Source organism: Berghia stephanieae, chromosome 2 (assembly GCF_034508935.2).
Source record: "Berghia stephanieae isolate SIO BIC M18660-M18661 chromosome 2, UCSD_Bste_1.3, whole genome shotgun sequence".
Classification (NCBI taxonomy): Eukaryota; Metazoa; Mollusca; class Gastropoda; order Nudibranchia; family Aeolidiidae; genus Berghia; species Berghia stephanieae.
In genome coordinates, this window is record NC_088361.1 from 5809554 (window position 1) to 5822442 (window position 12889).

The 12889-nt window shown below is 35.7% G+C and overlaps 1 protein-coding gene across 2 annotated transcripts in view; it reads right to left on the reverse strand.

Annotated features, from left to right (window-relative positions):
- LOC144964216 (thrombospondin type-1 domain-containing protein 4-like) overlaps window positions 1–12889 on the reverse strand; it is a 92152-nt gene that overhangs the window by 62079 nt on the left and 17184 nt on the right. Inside the window, exon 1 of one of the 2 annotated variants that reach the window (XM_078898230.1) lies at window positions 6469–6613. The exons of the other annotated variant lie outside the window; for it this stretch is intronic. The gene's annotated coding sequence lies outside the window, so the exon portion shown is untranslated. Of the gene's footprint in view, window positions 1–6468; window positions 6614–12889 lie in introns of those variants that run through there. 2 annotated transcript variants of the gene reach the window in all.

Consider the following 12889-nt stretch of genomic DNA (forward strand, 5'->3'; position numbering starts at 1 on the left):
GGTAATCAGGTCTGGGGTTCGATCCCCAGTCGATGTATACTGATTTTTTAAGATGGTTTTTACTTGTGTTTTCCTATCTTGCTTTGTCTGGCACCTTTTATACACACTTGTTCAGATCTTTATTCAAATCGGAGACGTTGGTGGAAGTATATCTAAATCCGACACGGTTGTGGAAAGAGACATGTTTGTACGTCTTACATAATATATACAAATAAATACAGCCCTTTATTCATCCACACTGGACATTTTCTTTAAGTTTAAGGCATATCTTGAGAATTTTAACAGACTGGGATGACTTATGAGTCAGTCACAGCGCAGTTCAAAATGAGCAATGAAAGCTAAATGTGTTGAACAAGGGAAAATCAGGATGTCCACAGAGGGACTCGAACCCGGATACTCAGGTGTAAGTACTTGGACATTTCGCCCCGATACTGGTAGTGGCCATGTGGTCTTGTGGTATGGCACTCGCCTTCGGATCGGAAGGTCCTTGGTTTGAGTCTCCCGTTCTGAGCAGCTCATAGTTGAGTCCTAAGAAAAGGCTCTTTACTCACATTATCTCACCGTAGTCAAGTGTAAAATGAGTACCTTGCCGTTAATGGCGTTCTTTCCGTCGGAAAATTATTGTGCTATCGTCTAACTGGCGTCATATCTCGTCCTGCCTGTTAAATGTTGCTGTTGGCTTGGGACTCCTTGTAAAGCGCTTGTGAGCGCGTTTAGTGGATATTGCACTGTATAAATGTTTGTTTGAAAAATAATACATGTATGTAGGATTTTTAAAATTCATAATGACCTACAAAATAAACGTAAGTCCTTGCTATCTTGTATTTTTTAGTTTTATGGTGCTTTGGCAATTCGAAAACCTATGAAACGAAGAAACAGGAGAATGTGATATAAAAAGTACCATAGTTCTGGAGTTTGTTTACAAGAATCGAGAAAACGTAAGACAAAGGGGATCTGTTAAATCAGATTACATGCATTCCTCAAGAGCAACGAATTTGTTAATTTATCTTACACAACATTAAAATGCCAACTATGCTTAGGAACATCTTTCCTGCCAAGATGAAGAAGCTCAAATCAAAAGTACACGTAGGCTTATACTTACCGCTACGTAGGCTTATACTTACCGCTACGTAGGCTTATACTTACCGCTACGTAGGCTTATACTTACCGCTACGTAGGCTTATACTTACCGCTACGTAGGCTTATACTTACCGCTACGTAGGCTTATACTTACCGCTACGTAGGCTTATACTTACCACTAACATAATGAAACGATAATTTACAAGTGAGACAAAGAAAATCATGATATATTAAATTAATGAAAATAATCTGATTGTATCCCTACCTGCAAAAAAAAACTCTATGTATGGTTGAGACAAAACCAAATGTTTTCATTTTAAAGTAAGGCCAATGGATTTAGGGTAGTGGGTAGAAGAGATAGCAAAAGTTGACTAATACTAATATTGAATCCTTCGGTTGAACAAGATGTAGTTTCCCTAGTCTAAATAAGCGGATAGATTTTCACTCACGGTCATAATTACTATCAGGAAATTTTCACTCCTTGTCTATCATTAAAATAAATACAGAATAATGTGCAAAAATAATGTGCAAGTGATTTTTCCCTGTTTTTATCAAACTCGAATTAGACACAGGGCCATAATATGTAACGTCTGCCAGGAATATTCAAAGAATTATGTCCGATTTTTATCCGATAAAGATACATGTCAATGTGATACTAACGCGTGAAAAGAAATTCTAAATTGTGGTCCACAGAAGCCGTTGCTGTATGTTTTCTATACGTCCAATAGGGCTATTTTTAAACATGGTAGTGTCTATAAGTGTGTTCTTTGGATTAAATAAGAGGTACCCTTTTTCAAATCATAGACGAAGAATCAAGAGATGTCAATCACTGATTTGTTTGGGAGGAAATCGTGAGGGATTTTTCTGTGTTGGTTTAAATGTGATTGCTGCTTCAGTTAGCAATGCACTCATTGTTAATATTCAAGTTTAAGAAAACATTTCTTATCGTATTTTATCGAGGTCACGTTAGTTACAATGTTAGATGCTAAAAATTGAGTGTTTGAAGTGTAACAAATCAAACTAAAAGCATTTTTATCCAACAGCAAAGGCGTGCTGATGTTACTAGTTATTTGATTGATCCTGTAGACCTGCCTTACCAACTTTTATACAGTCTACACAATGTCATGTGATGCGATATCATCTTTTCATTAGATAATGAACCATCTTATTCGGGTTTCTTCGCATACTAGATTACTATTAGCTGGTGGGATAAAACAAATATATCTGTAAAATGTGCAACTCTCTGGTGGCAACAGTCTTTTATGAATTATGTTAACCAACAGGGTCAGTCATAATATTATTATTACCTACAGTGTGACGAGATTGTTCTAGACATTTGAAATTTCAATAGTAACCAAGTCGAGTATTATGTGTTAGCTAGTAAACGTGGAACGTTTCAGTTTTCTGGAAATTATCAGGGGTTATTTAAGTGCAATGGATAGACAGACGTTTTAACAAAATAATGTTAATTTGTTCACTCAATGACACAGCATTAATATAAGGGGCAACAAACAGGAAGGGCTTTATGGAATTTAATATTTATTCCTAAAAAGAAAAAGACCTTCTAATTCTTTTGAGGAAATGAGAGTCACATTATGAACAAGGCACCATCTCTATTTTATGTCAAATTCTGGGTTAGAAAGTTCACATATGGTTTCTATTATTTTAAGGATGAAGCACGCTCGTATCGAACAGTTTCGCATTGACGGACAAGAATGTTTTGAAAGCCAGAGATATTGGACAAACGAATCAAAATCCACCATTTTTAAAGACTAAATTGTCACCTGTGTGATAGTCCTTAACAAGCATTTAGTGGTGTCCTAAGTGTCTGCAAAATATGTTTCTTTTTCTGTAGACCGATAATATAAATATAGAGAGGAAAGGTTGCTCAACCAGTAGTAGGCTATTCTGAAACAACACCATTTTTAAAAACCAGATTGGTCTCTGTTGTGAAAAAAGTTTGCATCTCTGCTTTATCCGTATTAAAAGTAATACAGATTCCACCATTTGTTAACGAAAAAGACGATCTTGATAACTGGTTAAACCGTTTTGAAAGAATAATCGAGAGGCGTCAGTGCGCAATTCCTCATGGTCAATCTATATCTATGAACGTTAATATCTGGACGTGCATCGGGTTGCTTTGGAGACGTTCATCAACAGATTCAAAGGGCTATCATAAGGTATGACCTAACAGAGGATGGTTACCAAAAGACTTTTTTAATGTTTCATGCCAGAAAACAGAGAAAACGCAGTGGTATAATCACGACGTATTTAGGAAGAAGGGTTGATCTGACCAGGATCGAAAAGGATTAGAGACCAGTTTATTAAAGAGCTCGTTGACGATGTCTACTCCGGAGATCTTGCGACACACCGAAGAGAGAAAAAAGGCGAAATCCCTAGACAACTTAGCTGAGAAGCGGAAACATCTGTTGTCGCGATCGAAAGACAGTTGAGTTCCTGGGCCCAATTTTATGTAAGCGTCTAGTTCTAGTTCTTTACTACTCTGCTGGTGACATCAAGCTCTCTAGTTCTCGATGGTAGCCTTCATACTTTCAACGTAAAAGATTTCCAAAGAGGAAATTAGCTTACTTTTGCCATGATGGATCAAGTCACATGATATTGACAGCCGACTGATCAGACTACAATGATGTCCATAGTCGATTCTATACTTAGGCCAATGAAAGTTTCATTGAAACGTGAACAAGTTGAACAAAAAAAACAAAAAAACAAACAAACACAAAAAACCAACAAAAAAACAAACAAACAAACAAACAAAGAAAAACAAAAAAAAAAAAAAAACAAACAAAAAGTGTGTTCTGATGAATCAGATTATTTCAGTTACTCGCAATACTAGCATAATAACTTTTGGTTCCACTATAAATTCTAATCGTTTTTATCGGTTGTTCTTTGAAGCCAACCCTTCGACTTCGAGTCTCCATTCAATCGCAACTCGCAAGCCCGATTCGATTCGGGTTTTTAGAAAAATAATTTTTACTCAAAAAAAATATGTACTTTCGACAATCTGCACTTATCTTACAGTTTTCTAAAGCAAGTGTCAATAACAACAGGACACTTTTTGCCTCTGTCATTCGTAACCAACGTATTTTCCTTCCGGATCGAAGCTCTCTCAATCTAAAAATAGTTGTTATCTTGTCGATGCTATGATGTATCCTAGTAACTAGTCTCAGACTAAACTTGAAGTTCGGCCGTAGCAAATTAATGACTAAAACTTGGCCAAACTTAGTCCGAAGGTGCGGTGATTTTAGTCTGGGACTTGCTTGGCCGGCTCACAAAAATCTATTTTTTTTCAAGACTACGCGCTAGTCCGCGATCATCAAAACGGACCTTGGACGCAACAACAACAAAAAAGCAGAAAATGAAGAAGCAGAATTAAAAAGAAATCACACATATAGATAATCATGTTGGAAATGTAACTCACAAACTCACAGCTCGCAACCCCGTAACTGTAACTTTAGAGAGGGCAACTTTCAATCTAAAAGATTATATCAACAAGATAAGAAGCCACAAAAACATTGAACGCAAAAGGAACTGGTAGCGGCTGTCATAATAACTAAGTCGAATGAAACAAAAAGAACGGAAACAGTAGAAACTAGCTAGATCTAGATACAATTCTCGTGAAAGCTGAAGTGAAAAAAAAACCCCGGCAAAATTCAAGTCAGCGTACGACTTTGTGGTTTTGTGGCTTTGTGGTACGACACTCACCTTCTCACTTCTGACCTTTTGTTCGAGTTTCGCTCTGGGCGGCGCAAAGTTATGTCTTTGGAAAAGGCTCTTTACTTACTTTCTCTCACCGCACTCGGGTAATGTTGCCTCTCTAGGAAAAGAAATATTGTAATAGCGTCTCACAGACGTCTAGTCGTATGGCACTCGCCTTCGGATCGGAGGGTGCTGGGTTCAAGTCCCGAGAGGCGTTTGGTTGAGTCCTTGGAAAAGGCTCTTTACTAAAATTATCTCACCGTACTCAGGTGTAAAGTGAGTACCTAGCCGTTAACAGCATTGTATCTGTCCGGTAAAAAATAAATGTAATATCGGCTAACAAGCGTCATATCTCGTCCTCCATGTTAAGTGCTGCTGTTGGCTTGGGACCCGTTGTATAGAGCTTTGAGCACGTTTAGTGGATATTGCTCTATATATAAAAAAAAGCCCAATGTAGCCTATATCTGAATTGTTGCCATTGGCTTGGAATCCAAAATTTCTATTTTTACTAAATTTTGGGTACACAATGACCAAGTAGTGTTGCTAAAAGTAACATCTAGTAATACTGATAAACTAGAGCTTTTATATAGCGCAATATCCACTAAACGTGCTCAAAGAGCATTACGCGGAATCCCTAGCCAACAGTAACACCTAACATGTAGAACGGGACATGAGGTCTGTTAGGCGATATTACATTATTTCCCGACAATAATAACGTTGTTAAAGGCTAGGTACTCATTTCATACCTTACGGTGAGATAATAATAATATGAGTAAAGAGCTTTTGAGCTTAGAGCGGGACTCGAACCTAGGACCTTCCTATCCGAAGGCGAGTATCTTACCACAAGAGCACTTAGCCGCACAATGCGATATCAAAAAAAAAAAAAAAAAAAAAAAAGAAGCTCTTTGGGAATAGAAAAATCAAGAATTTAGCTTTTTCGAAAATTCTCGGTAACCTGGATAAAATAATCCAACATAAAATGCTTGAGATGTCAGGAAACAGCATCGATTTGATCCCAACCATTGACAGAGAGCATTATTAGTTTACTCAAAAATCGTGTTTTACGTCATAGAAATGTGGGTGCTTTGTCGTTGTTGCGTATCTAGCTAATTTAATTTCTTTCGTGTTTTTATACTTTTCAACATGATTGTTTACTTTTGCGAAACAAATTATTTTCTTTCTGTATTTTGAAAAGTTCTTTTAAGGCGTTAGCCGTAGATCAGCGCCTCAAAGTGAGCAGTGGGAGTTTATCTATGTAAAAAAAAATGAGATGTCGCTATCGGGTCTCGTCTCATAAACGCAAACGTATTTTATTATTGATTATACCGACTGTATTTTATTACTTTGGTGACAATCAAGCTGTCAGCTTAGTATTGGGTCAGCAGGTTTGGGTTTGAATCCAAGAGGAGACAAAAGGGATTTTTTTCTTGTTATTTTTGATCATTCAAAGACCCTGGCCCTTAAAGTCCATTCGCAAAAGGACTTTAAAACGAATGAAGCAATTAAAAATTTTTAAAACCTTAATCAAGTGTGTTTTAAAATTTATAGTATTTTACTTTTCCTCTCCTATACTACCCCAAAATATCTCGTTAAAACAGTAAGATATCGGTTTGGTTTGTTTTATGATTAAAAAAAAAAATATATATATAATCATATTATATGAATACTTACATTCAAACCAGAATAGAATTAAGTCCGTAAATAATAACCTCCATCTACCCGTACTTCACCACTGACAGAATCACATAATGTTCCAGGGCAGTGGGCAAGGCGACTTATCGCCCGTGTTCCTTACCAAGTATTCATATCCATTCACGAGCGATAGCCACAAGGTCAGACAGCTCTCGCAAGTGGGGGGCAAAGCGAAACTAGGCCAGTGTTACTAGCACTAGCAGTCTCTTCCTCCTCCTCGATATTATGTCGGGATGGGCACGATTCGACTTTTTTGAAACCATAAGAATCTGTTATTCGTCGATATTCAGTTTCTGATATTAACGAATTAGGTAGTAAGCCTCGTGCATGATATTAAAATGTACACGATCATATGCCTTATTTTCACGAGTTTGATATGGGCAATGGGTTTCTAAATGCTCGATTATTTTACATTTGGAACCAAATTCTCACGTTGTAAAGTTCAAGTAGCCTGTTGTGCGTCTTACTCGCACTAGCACTCTGAGTCGAGTGAGGTAATGTTTGTAAAGTGACACACTAAAGGCTACATCCCGGCGCCAGGGTTTTACTAGAATCTGGAATGCTGAGCAGCTTTCTCGATTTTTGTTTTGTTTTGATTTTTGTTGTTTATTATTTTTCATGTTGTCAAATATTAAAAATAAATAATCGTATGAAAGTGCGACTGTTTTCCTGTTACGTTGATTTCTTTTTACTTTTAAACGCTTAACCAATCGAAGAGTGGGGAATATGCATTTCATTGTTAGTTATTTTTTCTCTTCATTTTCCTATTTTAGAAAATCTTATAACTTGGTCATGCTGTTTTATATTTTTAATGCCCCCCCCCCCCCCTTTAACCTAGCTGTAATTGAATTTACAGCAACTTACAGTTGATATCATTGGATAAGAATTTTTCTATATTGGGTATTAGAAATAAATATCTCTATCGCGTACCACCCCATACCGACATTGATTAATGCCCATCACTACCGATATAGATTTCACTCACAAATTTCAATTATCTTATATAAATATAAGACACACACTGCAGCGAAGTCACACTTCATTTAAATTGAATTTTGTTTCATGCAACCGTATGAGAGGTATTCTATTTGTCCTCTTGTTTGATCAGAAAAGGTGTATCGCTTTGGTGTAGTGGTAAGGTCTTGGACTAATTAATTACCCGGCCTAAAATATTCCTATTTGGCGGTTTCGAATATTTTTTCGTATATATTATATAAAACCTGAAATCTCTATCCATATTTCTTACAACATATCTTAAACTTATTTTTTTTCACAACTTGTTAGAACGTTTACTTGTCTACTTCAATGGTTAATCCGACATGTTTTTTATCCATTCTTTGTCTTGCTGTCTCGTTATCTCAGCTCTATTAACAAGAACTTTTAACAAAAATTCTTAGACTTTAGGCTCAGATCAAGAAATACAACCTCCAAGATTATAAATCAGGGGTCAACAACAGTGCAACGCTGCCAAGTAAGCAAGTAAGTATACATTTCTCGCTCGAAGAAAAAACGGGATGGCGACATAAATAAACTCAATAGATTAACTTCTTTATCTTTAAATCTTGTTCCGCTAATTATTCTTTCATCGGGAATAGGAGGATCAAAACATTTACATCAATTGAATTTAGATAGGCTAACAACACTCTCTTCCCAGTTTTGATATGATCATAACACAGATCAGAGTATAGTATTATGTCGGATAAACAACTTAGCAAGTGTGTATGAAAGATGCCAGACAAAGCAAGAAAGAAAAATATAAGAAAAATAAACATCCTAAAACATCAGTCGATCTTGACCATTACGTAATGGTAGTAAGTCTGACGGTAACCAGAAGGTCTGAGGTTCGATCCCCAGTCGATCTTGACCATTACGTAATGGTAGTAAGTCTGACGGTAACCAGAAGGTCTGAGGTTCGATCCCCAGTCGATCTTGACCATTACGTAATGGTAGTAAGTCTGACGGTAACCAGAAGGTCTGAGGTTCGATCCCCAGTCGATCTTGACCATTACGTAATGGTAGTAAGTCTGACGGTAACCAGAAGGTCTGAGGTTCGATCCCCAGTCGATCTTGACCATTACGTAATGGTAGTAAGTCTGACGGTAACCAGAAGGTCTGAGGTTCGATCCTCAGTCGAGGTTGGCTGATTTTTTTTTCTTGTCTTTTTCTTTCTTGCTTTGCCTGGTAATTTTCATACCAACTTTTTCAGTTCTTTATCTTACACGGGTGTCTGTTCCTTAATTTATTAATTTGATATATTATGTCGTCTTCGTTATGCACGCAATTAGTTTATTTTTACTTTTAGGCAAATATACCATCATTCTAGATCTCGAGCGTTTATAAATAGCAATATCTTCTAAACGTGTGCATAGCGCTTTAAAATGGGGCGTCTAACCAACAGCAACGCGTAATAAGACGAGACATGACGCCTGATAGGCGATATTACAATATTTTTTTCGAAGGGAGACAAAATTGTTAACGGCCAGGTACTCGCTTTACACCTGAGTACGGTGAGAGAATGTTGCTGTTGACCAGGGACCCCTTGTAAAGCGCTTTGAGCACATTTAGTGGATATTGCGCTATATAAAGCTCAATTTAAAATTTAAATTTAAAAAGTAAAGAGCCTTTTCCAATGACTCAACTATGCACCACTCCGAACGGAACGGGAATCCTGGATCTTCCGGTAGAAGGCGAGTGTCATACCAAACTATACAACATTGCCGCAATTTAAGTCTTTTTGATTTGACAAAAGTGTTCATCTCCAAAAGAAAAATGCATTCGGTAAAGAAGGTATTGATGCTATGCGTTTAGGTAAAAATACTCACAACAACCGCCAGCCGGATATAACATATCAATACACATAAGTATGTGTAATCTTAAACGTTTATTGTCGGACTGATGTGATTTAATGAGAACTAATCATTAAAATGGATGTCTAAAAACAATAGCAAATAGCTGAGTGACGTCACTTTCGTTCCTTCTATAATTAAAAAAGACGAACATGTTCTACTATGCAACATTTTGACGAAAAACCTACACTTTTGACAAAGATTAAGTTAGCAAGAGGGGGTTGTTTTTGTTCGTGGGAAAAAGCAAAACAGTGTCAAAAGCAACAATAATCAGCAGCTGTGTGAGAGTAGTGGCATCGGGCATATGGCGTTTTGGGGGATTACTGTGCTTTCTAATCATAATCCCTGACTTAAGGGATTGACCTCTAGATATTGGTATACATAATATATTGTAGGCAGGAAATAAATGGTTTTGGTCAACGGAATGTTGGTTGAGTGACAGCGTTATCCACGGTTACTTGTAAAAGAGAAGTCAGCTTTAACCAGTTAACTGCCGTGCTCTGGAAAAACAAGTATTTACAAACTTGGCCAGAAAACTCGTCCTTCAACAATCGATCCATTTAAATGACTCTCATCTTGGCAAATAAACTCTCAGACCTGGAACCTCGCGAGGTCTCGTGTTTGAGAGTTTTTGCCAAGATGAGGGTTATTTAAATCATAGATTTTTGAAGGACGAGTTTTCTGGCCAAATTTTTAAATACGAATTTTTACAGAGTACGGCAGTTAACCGGTTAAACATTGAATATTGTACCTACGACGTATTATATGTAGTAGTATTAGTACAGCTTCGTACCATGACCCTGGGTCTACGGATATCACAAATGTCTTGTTAACTACAGAATTTCCTGCCTTTATTTTATTTATTCATTTATTTATCTATCCATTTATTTATTTACTTATTTATATGTGTGTATATATGAATATATTTATTTATTTGTTATTTATTCATTTATTTCTATATTTGCATGCGGGCTTACCTTATGAGTAATATTATGAATTTCAAACATGGAAATCACAGACCTGTTGCATCACAAGCAAGGTGTACACATAGTAAATACGTTCCCGTCGATCACAATCTGTTCAATGATCTTCTCGTTGTTTGTGATAACATCTGTCTTAGGCTTAAGAACATTAATTTACGGTAATACTGTGTTTTGTCAGATTCATGTACGAAAATTATTTTCAAATAATAATAACTGTCAATGACGTAATTAAGATTATCCTTAAGGTTACCATGTCAAATGTGTAATTCACGTCGCAAAAAAATACATATTGTGTGCATGCTAGATTTAATTATGCAGTTGTATAAAACATTTGATTGCCTTAGCTCTGACCTCTCTGGAAAGAAATATTTATAGATTTGAATTAAAATCCAGATTTAGTTTATTGTTTGTTTTTGTTTTTAAGGGCTTTATCGGCCCTTATATTTTTGACCATTTCAGCGTCAGTTAGAAGGAAGAAAATGGGATAATAAAAGAATTCTAGATTTACTATAAAAAGCACACGAAAAAAAAGTACGACAAAGGGTAATGGTTCAAATGCGGAACGGGTGTAGATTCCAAGAACAAAGTATTATACTTATTTTGAGATCACCTCGAAGTCTCACCCAAATAAATCTTATACATATAGACCAATAATAACAAATCATTATTTATTCAAAATATTTTTAAAAATACAACATAACATAACAAGGAGATGATTTACAATGCAAAAAATATTATATCCCAAAACTATAACTATATATTTGACTATTTCCCTCCCAGCAAAGGACTCTAGCCAAGGCCAGGACAAAACCAAGTACGCAATATCATACCAAGACAAAGACTTGGAAAATAACTATGGGAGGATATAAGGCACAGCTAGTGACCCCCCCCCCCCTGGTCACTATGGGAGGACAAAAGACCACAAAAATAATTGTTTAGACAAAAAAACAAACAAAACATATTGGAATGGACCGCCAGAGATTGAAAAAAAATATAATAAGAATAAAAGACCACCAAAAAGAAAAAAAAATGAGCGCTGCTAACAGCTACCCACTCCCGAGTGCGCATATTCAGTCTTTTTTAAAAGTACCTTGAGATTATGGAATTCCTTCCCTGACAACTTGAGAAATTCTGACAGTTATGAGAAATTTACTTGTCAATTAGAAGACATTTCTGTCACAATAAAATAGGATACGATTATTGTGATACAAAGCCATGACCTAACACCATCCCAAATCACACAAATAATGCGTATATCTTCAATGTTGGAACGTATTGTTTTTATTCTTATGATATTTTTTCTCTATTTCCTTTCAGTTTGGGGTTTTTTTTAAATGGCAAAATGTGTCAGATTTAATCATGCTATCTTAGATGTCGAATTGCCGGTTAACACAATTAAATTAGTGGTAGATCGGGAATATTCAGAATAGCACTGTTTTACAAGTCTCAATAAACAATGTGTGTCATTGAAAATAACCATCTTTCAGCTTTAAACAACTTCTGGTCACAATGCAATATACTAGCAATGAAACCAGAGCACGACATATTGGTCATGATGAAGCAGGTATGTCAGTGACAGAAGTTTTAAAAAAAATCAATTTTACTTTGTAAAGCGCTTTGGGCACATTTTGTGGATATTGCGCTATATAAAGCTCTTTTTTTCTTAATTTTTTTTTACCTCCGTCAGTGTATTCTAATATCAGGAAATATCTACTGGTTAGCGGATCGTCCTCGACAAGCGTAACCTCGTAAGACAATAATATAGTAAGAGAGGAAAATTATAATCATTACCGTCGATAGAGAACATAAAGACAAAATAACGACTAGCAAGATTTCAGGAACGTTTTCCTACAAATTGCATAGAGATAATCATGGGAGAATAGAATCATTAAATTAAAACAATGACCTTAAATACTGGGTGCGCATTGCTTTTGAACGATTTTGAACTTTGAAAATTTCAGTTCTATAAAAACATTTAGACCAGTAGATATAGACGTCTATGGATCAAAACGCTCGAATAACTATTTTAAAGCTCCAATAACAAAATAAGATATTTTTTTTAGTCTTCAAGAAATCAATTGAATGAAAACTTAAATACAAATCCATTTTCCCAGCACTATGGACGGCGGCATTGTAACTGGTCTCCATAGAAACAGCGACACTATGAGATTTCAAAATAAAACTGTTTTTCTCATATCTACATAATTTTAGATACAAAATATATGAATTGGTGATATTTATTGTATTTGTTTTGTCACAATACAGCATTTGAAAATGGTATTTTTTTTAACGAAGATTAGTACCATGCGCTCATATGAGCATCAATATTCTTTTAAAATGACATAAATGATAATAGAATTTACTCAACTATACTTAAGTAAGAATTGAATTGTTAATCAGAACAATGACTTAGAAAATATCAGTGGGTTTAGTGGCAAAGGTTCAAGATGACCCTTCAGTCAATATTTTTGTTAAAGAATATTATGAATGAATCATCTAAAATAAATAGTAATTGAATCGAAATTAAACTGTTTCTATTGTTGGTGTTTTTTTTTAAATTTTGACCGGCAA